The 9,901-nt window shown below is 36.6% G+C and overlaps 2 pseudogenes; both read right to left on the bottom strand.

The window, feature by feature from the left end:
* Nucleotides 1–1,521: 1,521 nt before the first annotated feature.
* LOC112475517 lies at nucleotides 1,522–1,640 on the bottom strand (annotated as a pseudogene).
* Nucleotides 1,641–3,841: 2,201 nt separating this feature from the next.
* On the bottom strand, nucleotides 3,842–3,959 carry LOC112475528 (annotated as a pseudogene).
* Between the last annotated feature and the right edge of the window lie 5,942 nt (nucleotides 3,960–9,901).

Genomic DNA, 9,901 nt, shown 5'->3' with positions numbered 1-9,901 from the left:
GGAAAATTTGCACAATGAAGCCGTGCCAGTTTCGTTGTCTATGTTTTTTTCCCAACTGTCCTTGCCTGCAGCATTTCTTACCAGTCTCCATTCTGGTTGATCCTCCTTACCACTGCTGGAGTGAACCATCTGAAAACAAGTCAGCATACCTCCTGCCAACTGCAAGACTCTTAGTGTGGCATTGAAGACCTTTTAGACACCAGCTCTGCCTTGTCCCTCCACCTCATCTCCCAGCACTTTACCCCTATGAATCTAAAATCCAGGCAAAATGAACTTCTCACCCTGCCAGAACACACTGGGCCTTTTCATGCCTGAGGGCATTTCCTTGCACGGCCTTTCTGTTTCTTCTTTGGCAAACTCCTTCTCATCCCTTATTCTGGATAGTACTTCTAACAGTAATAAAAATAAGTTGTCTTTTTGCAGAGCTGTTTGCTCTCTATATCCTAAGAATGGCAATAGGATTTAGCTTTGGAGAGGTGGTGCTTCTTTTTAGGACAGGAACAATTTAATGGGCCATGCAAAGGCCAGGCATATTTTCGAGGGGAGAGTTGTGGCCATGAGGAGCTAAGCTGCTTTTTATAATAAAGTGCAGCAGGTCCTTAAATAACATCAATTCATTCAACATCGTTTTGTAATAATGTTGATGAGATGCCATAGGGACTTACCTCTTGTTTATATCAATTACCTTATGGTAAAATATGTTGTATTATACTTCGTTTCACTTAAAGTTGCAGAACCTATCAATGACATAAGGACTTGCTGTATGAGTGTCTTCCTTGAGACAAGAGATTGTTACGATGTTACTTCTTTGTTTGTATGTTTGTGTATTTGCTTGTTTCTTTTATGTGGCAGGGGAAAACGGTAAAATTGGCCTGGGAAAGGAAATGGGAAAGCAAGAATATTCTGACCTCCCAGTAATACTATAGCAAGCATTTATAAAAACAGAGGGCCAACTGGGGATTTCCTGTGAGGAGCATGGATGGAGTCTTCAGTGATAATCTGATAGCCAGTTTAAATTTTGTATTTTCCAAATTACAATTCCTCAATGTTATCCTCAAGTTTTGAGTTGGTTCACCTTAATCTCCCCTTCTTGATTTTAAGTTAGCACCACCTGGAGGAATAAAAGGACCAACTGGAAAAAAAAATAAAAAATAAAAATGACCAGCTATATTTTGGAACTGCAGCAACGTGGAGAGAGAATGATTTGGCAGACTTAATTGAGACAAAACTCTGAGCTTTGGTTGGGAGATAGAAAAACCATGGAGTAACGGAGGAGATGCATAGCATTTCTTAACACCTACTGTGCATTAGGAACTGGTCAGCTCTCTTCTTCACTTCACTGAGGTCTGTGGAAAAAATTACATAATTCTTCCCATAGATGTTAAACTAGGGACTCGATGCTCAACCAATTTTTTTTCTTTTTCTTTTTTTTTTGGACAAGGCAACCCTTGGTTGACCTCACAAATTGCAAGGACCTTGTCAGCTTACAATTCCTTAGTTTTTAATTTTTTTTATTTTTTATGCCTGCAGCATCTGGTCTTCCTAGGTGGTCTCCTATCCAAGTACTAACCAAGCCTGACCCTGCTTAGCTTCTGAGATCAGATGGGATCGGGCTTGTTCAGGGTAGCATGGCCATAGACTTCAGTCAATTTTTTTTTTTATCATCTCAGAGTGGCTCAAATTTTCAATCCCCTATAGCAGTTCAAAAATTATTCTCATTAAGCTACCTATTCCCTTGATCCTTGTCTTGTATTTCACCAAAATACAGTCATGTGCCACATAATGACATTTCGGTAAACTTTACGATGGACCAAATATATGAAGGTGATATACCATACAGCCGAGGTGTGTAGTAGCTTATACCATCTATGTTTGTATGTACTGTGTGATAGTCACATGACATAATCATTTAACAATGCATTTTTAAGAACATATCCCCATGGTTAAGTAGAACATCTCTGTATAGAGAATTCCTACTGATTTCTGCCTTCTATTCCAGTGTTTTCCTACTAATTTTCCTATCTTTATTTTTTACTTCTCAAGGAAAATGTGGCTTAGGCCTTTGAATTAATATTGCTACAATCAATAAGAAAGGACAAACAGCTCAACAAAGAGTGGGTAAAAAGCAGGAGCGAGCGTTTCTTATACGAGGAGATCCATTTTACCTATGCACATGAGATGACCAAAACTGAGACTCCCATTTTGCCCAGAGTCACATCCCCTCTGTCTCCTTGGGGACTTAGCTTCCATCTCCTGTCATCTCTGAAGTTTCGATCTTTACCACTCCACTGGATCCTTCCTCTCATGTCTTTATCATTCGAAGATCAGCAGATTTCTATTCTGTTTCCCCGAATGCTATTAGTCTTTTTCTTTCTTTCTGTTACCAAAATTCTTGAAAGCCTAAAGTCATTCCTTGTTTCTTCATGGCCTCTATAATCCCCATATTCCTGCAACCAGCTTTCACTTTGTCATTCTCCTGAGACTTCTCTGGCCAAAGTTACCAATGACTCTCACTTCTAAATTCAAAATTCTCTTTAAATACTCACACTATTTAATCTTTAAAATCTTGAACTCAAGAATATTTAAAACTGCCAGTCACTTGGTCATTTTCTTCTTGAATTTTTCTCCATTTAGTTTTCTTCTTACCTTTGTGTTATTTTCTGCCTCTTTCAGTACCTCCACTCTATGCCCCCTACCACCTTCCCATGCTGCTGTGCCTTGAGATGCATCCTGGACCCTCTGCTTTTATCTCTGTTAAATGCTTTCTCTGAACAAGTTCATCTCTCCTTTAGGCCTTGGCTACCACCATATACATTTGGTTCCCCAAACTCCAGCTTTCTAATTCTTAATACATTTGGTAATATTTCTAGCTGCAATAAAAACAGTTATAAATAACGATAATAAAAATAACTGCAACTTAATGTCGTTTAGATAAACTGAGATGGTGACTGTAAAAAGCTTAGCACAATGAATGATTTATTGTGAGCTCTCTATAATTGGTAGCTGTTTTATCTCTCACAAAAGTGAAATGATGACAAAAGTCATCATCCATGATGATCGCCAAAGAAAGGCATAATATGTGAGACCAGTATCAGGTAGTATAATAGTCCAAGTCAGTGGTGGCTTAAGAGCAAACTGCAAAGGTCTACTAAAAGGGTCTTTATAGTAATGTGAAAATTAATTCTCTTTACTGAATATATTCAGATCTCTGACGTCTGGGCACATGATAGAATGGTATTTCTTGGCCTCCTGGAGTTGGTGGGGCTCTGTGATGAGTTGTAGGCAGAGATGATATACGTCATTTCTGGATTAAACTTTTAATTGCTATTACAAAACTCTTCAGAGTACCCTTTTCTCTTTGCCAAAATGTTCCAGATAATGGTTACTTTATCAGCCAGCTTTCTTGGTTCTTATGGATAAATGACATGCAGATCATTGACTTTCATTTAAATGACTACGTGAATTATAAAAGATCACTAGATTTGGAATACATAAAGTCAAGTGAATAGCTTCCTAGGTTTGGGAGGAGCAATTCACTACCCCACTGAGTGGTTTGAGGGCTAGCAACACCAGAGAGCTCCTTCTATGGAGGAGCACATTCAGCTAGTTGGAATGTTCAGAGTTCAGAAAAAATCTTTTATTATCAGTGTGATCGAATTGATTGTTGCTTTCAGTTTTTTTTTCTAGTTTTATTCTAGTTTTTAATGATCAATTATTTGGTTTCTTCATATCAGTTAACTTGGTTTCTTAATTTAGTTGATTGTGACTTTTTTAACTATAGAGTTTATAGGATACATTTTTATTTTGATGGTATCTTTGACACGTAATATATTTTTTTAATCGCCTACAGCACCTGGTATTCCTAGGTCATCTCCCATCTAAGTACTAACTAGGCCCAACCCTGCTTAGCTTCCAAGATCAGACAGATTGGGCATGTTCAGGGTGGCATGGCAGTAGCCCATAATTTTCTAATAACTTGATTTTAAGACATAGTGGTGCTATTTTAAGGCATAGTGGTGTTATAGTTCAAATGCGAATAATCTGTATACTTTTCTAAAAGAAAATGTACACCTACCCCATCAAAAATTGCTTGCATAGTAATATTACATTGGAGATATGCTGCTTATGAATTTGTGCTACTTAAAACACTTAAAATATGTTAAATGATGAACAATTAAGATGACCAGGATATTTTTAATTTATAGTACATTTAAAATACACTTAACTTTACTTAATGCTCACAACAATTCTGAAAGACACATTCATATTTTTCAGAAATGTTTATAGAGACAGTATAAAATTTTAATATGTACTGTCATATTTTTCTCTATGTAATAAAAATAAACAAACTATGCTGTTAGCAATGCATGTTTATTTGCAACTTTACAATTTTGACCTTCTGTAATTTTTTTTTATTGCTAAGTTCTGGACAGTGGGAAGGGTTGGTGAAACAGGTCACGAGAGCACTGGCTTTGAGATGGGGGCTGAAATAAAAGTGTTTGAGAGTCTTTGACAGAATAGCCTGGCGAAGAGCTCAGTCTTTGGTGTAATCTTGTTCAAAACATCATCAGGCTTTAAGTTTGTGAAGGGGTACAAAAAGAGAAGGATTAAACTTATTTTATGTGGACCCAGAGGAAGGTTGCAAACTCAGTGACACCAATGACTATAGGCAAATAATGTACATGATTGGATAGTAGAGTGGAAGACAGTAGGGAGTTCTAGAGATTGTGAGGAGTGTGTGACCCACTAAAAAACATTAAAAAACACTGAAATAAACAAACGACCCCAAACACAGCAAAACTGGACAGCAGGCAGAATTCAGTGCATGGAACCCCAGTACATACTCTCTGTTCTGGAGGGCAGACACAGATCCATAAAGGGAGACCACATTCTGGAAATGTTGGCTTTGTTTCAACATTAAGACTCAATTTTCTAGGAACTGCATGAAGTTGAAAAGGGGCTGCATGTAATCTTGCTGGAGACGGATGCCAAGATTTATTTATCTTTAATCCTAAGACTCTAGAAAACATATATTTCATTTTTTCTTGAAAGGAAAAAAAATCAATATATTAACTTTTTTTGCTCAGTTATTTCTGCTGTCTCTGCCCTGTCTCCCTTATGGAGCTCAACCTGGAGCATTTGATATATCTTGGTATATTTATTTGTAATTCAGGGAAAACAATTGCTTGATTGTTTTCTTCTTTTTTTCTAATTTTTATTTTTCTTGGATACTGGCAACAATTCCATCAGCAAGTTATTGGGAATGAAATATATCTGGGATTGGAGACTATGGTAAAGCAGTTATAGATTATTTACCATAAGCACTTCAGCACTTAGAGTTTGAAAATTATTTTTCTTGGAGAGAAAAAATAAGCAAAATTGGAGATGAGTTATTCTGACATTTTTCTGTCATCTTCTCATTTTATCACCTACTCCAAACAATGGATTAATCTACTTTTTATTATTTCTTGCTTCCACAAATGTTTAACAACATTTCTGTGGTCCTGGGCATACTCCCTAACTCCAGCTTGATCCAAACTTAGCCAAGCCAACACTCAGGCTTCTGATCTGTGATGCTCCTTCGTAATTTGATGGCTTGTACATTTTGATAAAGATCTTTTAGAATTAAACTTCATCAGAGAGATTCCTTTGTAGCTACACCTGTTTCTTGGATTGCTTTCCTCTGTCTCCCCCTTTGACCATATTTAACTTTACTGTCAGAAATTTGATTATAGCCTCCAACTCATAAAGTCTAATGTCCATGGTAACAGATCTATCATTCCCTTCTTCCCAATCCTACCCAAACATTTTGAAATCTACTCACTTAAAATCAAAGATATGCTGAAATCTGCTCACCTAAAATCAAGGATACATTTATTATTTCACATTTAGTTTTTTTTTTTATTATTGTAATTCAAACTTACTGTATACAGCCACTTTCTTTCAGCATTAAACACATACTATTGACAAGTTCTCCAGAATGAGGTCCACACTCAGTGGGAGGTGGTTTGGTATGACGGAAACAGCATGGCTCTGCCTCTAATGAGCTGCGTGAACTCTCTAAGCCTAAGGGATGTTTCTACATTGTGGGATTTTTGTGGCGATTACATGAGAAACACTTTTAGCAGAGTGCTTGCTATGATATAGGAGTTCTATAAAAGGCAACCAATAACTTCTTTCAAGATATAAATCTTTCAGCAGAATAAATTAAGAGTTTACCAGATGCATCACTTTTAGCAGAAGGACAAGAAACTTCTAGCAACTGATGAAGAGGATGATAGTGATGACAACTCTAGCTACCATTTATTGGAACATTCATCTGTGCTATTTATCCCTAATGACAGCCCTACAAAAAAGTACTATTATTATTCCCACTTTACAGTGAGGAATAATATTAATGCCTAAAGAAGTTAATATTAATGCCTAAAGAACTTAAGCTAATGCTTGAAGTGGCAGAGTCCAGATCCAAACCAATATGTACCTGCTTGAAGTTTGTGCTTTAGATGTTTGATGACCTCCAGCTCTCATTTATGCCAGGTCAACTATAGCTCTTGGCAAGTCTCTTCACACAATCCATCTGGAAGGTCTATGTTACACGCACAGTGACACAACTTTCATGACTCCCTCCATTAGCCTGACCCAGTTTTCTTCTTGGTGTCTTTATTCTCTGCTCTCTGTATACACACAGAACTGAATGCCTATAAAGTCTCAACATATGTTATTTCCCTATAATTTTGTATTTCTCAATGTGGTTACCATTTGCTGTGTTGAACTCTCCTTTTCCACTTTGCACTTCTCTCAATGACTTCTCAGTCCAGTTCCACAAGTTTGTAGTCTCCTTCAGTGATTAACACAGTTTGTTTAGTAATTAAGATTCGGTTATGCTGATTTCTAAGCTTCAGTTTTTGGTTTGATTCAAAGCTCTTTTCTCTCAGGACAGGAAAGAGAATGAATCTAGAGCAGAGAGGGGTGGGGTGCTTTCTCTTTGCTTTCCCTTCCCTCTTCTCTGCACTGAAGGCTTTGGGATTGGGATAGGAAGGAAGAAGAGGAAAGCAGCCTATCATTTTTTCTGACTGTGATAAGGTTCCTTTTCTTCATCTGTGGGTCATCACCAAAGCACAGTTGATAGTAATAGATTGTGATGGTTAATTTTCTGTGTCAAGTTGGCTAGACTATGGTGATGAGTTGTTTGATCAAACACTAGTGTGGATGTTGCTGTAAAGGTATCTTTAAGGTACAATTAACATTTACAATTAGTTGACTTTAAGTAAAGTAGAATGCTCTCCATAAAGTAGGTAGACCTCATCTAATCAGTTGAAAGCCTTCAGAGAAAAGACTGAGATTTCCAAAGAAGAAATTCTTCCTGCAGCCTGCAATACACAGATTCTGAGTTTCCAGCCTTCAATTAAGACTGCAATATCAACTTTTACCTGAAACACCAATGTGCTGGCTTGCTCTATGAATTTAGTGCTTTCCAGACCCAGCATTTGCATGAGCCAATTCTTTAAAATCAATTTCTTCTCTCTTTCTGAAGAGATGAAAACTCTAATATTTTATGTTAGTTCTCTGGAGGTGGGTGGGGTGGGGGGAGAGAGAGAGAGAGAACCTATCCTTACGCTATTGGTTTTGAATACAATAATAATATCTTAAATGGGGTATATTAAATGGGAGCTATTATGTATAAGGGGAGGTGTTTAGGATGCTCCATTGGGATGCTACAAGAAATATTAGAACATGTATCTATAGTTTTTTTTAATCGAAAGATATAAAAAGTTCCACTTCAAAAATGTTTAATATGCAGATCGAGACCAGCACCTTCCCTGGATTCTCATATCAGATTGTCACATTTATATACAAGGCCTGAAGGATCATGGGAAAGAAGGAGAATTCCACAAAGCAAAGGGCTTGCCAGTGGTACCTTTCCACATTCATTGACTCTTTGCAATTACCCATAAATACATTTAGAGAAAAATACATTTAGAGAAAAATGTATTTATGGATATATTTAGAGAAAAATGTATTTATGGATATTATTTAATTTTAGATAAAGCAACCTTGGTGCAATGGGAAAATGATTTTAGATGACCTTTGCAAAGAATACACGGGTTGAGTGAATGCGAATAATACAAAAACACTCACAAGAAGGGAAATGTAACAGCCGATATTTTTTATGCTACTAGTATAAGTACTTCTTCATCTCTATTTCAAGGTAAAAATTGAAAATCTGAGATATTCCAATCAGATATGACAACAAGTTTGTCAAAAAGTTTTTCTAATTTGTAAGACTATTAGAAATATGACTTCTTAGTTATATCTTGTTTTCTTCACTATGTAGTTGCTTTCTAAACATTCTAAGATAAATAGTTGAAACATAAGTATCTCCTAATCCACTTCTGTTGTCTACTTCCTTTATTCTATGATACCATGTAAATAGATGGAAGGAGGGAAGGATTTTGCGATGACTTCAAATTTTTAATCCTAGGGGAATAGCTGAGATATGATGTGGAAAGTTGAGAGCTAAAGGGGGGATGGTGTTTTTTGGACAAATTAGATCTGAGGTCAGAAGACATATAAGAAAAAACTGAATAATACACCCACATGCATACACACATATTATGTATAAAGATAGATACTTAAAGAGTTCTGTTTTGAAGAACTTGAAAAATAGATTTGTAAGTTCAAATTTCTATAAATGGAAGTGTTTTGCCACAGTATGCTGAAGCAATGTACTATATTACACCTTTTAAAAATATAGGTATTAACCATCGAGTACAACATTTTGAAAAGAAAGTGCTAGTTCCAATGTCGCGGTACCTAAAACATTGACAATACCATGCCATTTAAATTGCATATTTTGCAAATAAAACATACCAGTTTTTTTCCAAAGCTTTTTTTCTTGCTTGTTTATGAATTTTACATGTCTGATAGTTTTAAAGTTCTTCCTTATTATAGGTACTTGGACCGGAGAGAAAATGATTATGCCATTGTCATCTCAGCATGGAGAAAAGAAAGAGGACACTTGGTCAAATCACCTGATCTTAGCTAAGCTCGGTGCATTTCATGACCCTGCAACAACTGAGCCAAATATACAGCAACCCTTTGAGGCTGAGATCAAGTGCTTTTTCCTTTGCCCTCTCCATAATCTTGCCTTCCCCTGCCAAGACTTCTCTTCCCAGCACATACATCTCTACTGATTGCTGAAGTGCTGGACAGCAAGCAAAGGAAAATGAGTTTTGACTCAATCCAAGGTGAGGGGTTTTGACTCCATGAAAGTTAACTAGTTTGAGCTTATCTTAGCTATTAAGCTTGATCAAAATCTGCATATGTCATATAGCAACAATGATGTTCCAGGTCCCGTGTAACATACCCCCTGAAAGCACTGATTGTGCAGATCTAGTTCTCTAAAAGAAGATAAAAAGAAAAAAAAGAAAGAAAGAAAACATCCCAAATTACACAATAGTATCGGGCAAAATATCTGATTAGAGTGTCTAAAACTGCTTTATGTATGTAATTTTTGAAGGGAAAAAAATTACAAGCCAGCAGCAATGAAGTGCTTAGTGCAAGATTTCAGTTTTCAACCTTGCAGCTATTACATTTCAATCTGAGCAGCAGGAAGATTCTGCTGATCCTAAGCTAACGAATGTCAAGAAGGAAATGGCTTTCTTTCTTCTTTTAGCAAGTGGTTATTGTTTTAAAAATGAAGAGCCTCAAACCTTGCTGGAACCCAAGGCATGTCACATAATCCTGACCTAGAGATATGCAGTGAGAATCCCCAGCCCCCCAAATATTTGCTTAGAACATATGTAAATTGTCCTGTGTTCTTGTCATGGGCTGAAATCAGGAACCACAATGTGGATTATGATGTTCTTATACAATCAAGGGTGATTATTATTATTTCTTT

This window comes from Pteropus alecto, unplaced genomic scaffold, assembly GCF_000325575.1.
Source record: "Pteropus alecto unplaced genomic scaffold, ASM32557v1 scaffold51, whole genome shotgun sequence".
Taxonomy (NCBI): Eukaryota; Metazoa; Chordata; class Mammalia; order Chiroptera; family Pteropodidae; genus Pteropus; species Pteropus alecto.
The sequence above is the reverse complement of the archived record's forward strand: the minus strand, read 5'-3'. Positions and strand labels throughout refer to the sequence as shown.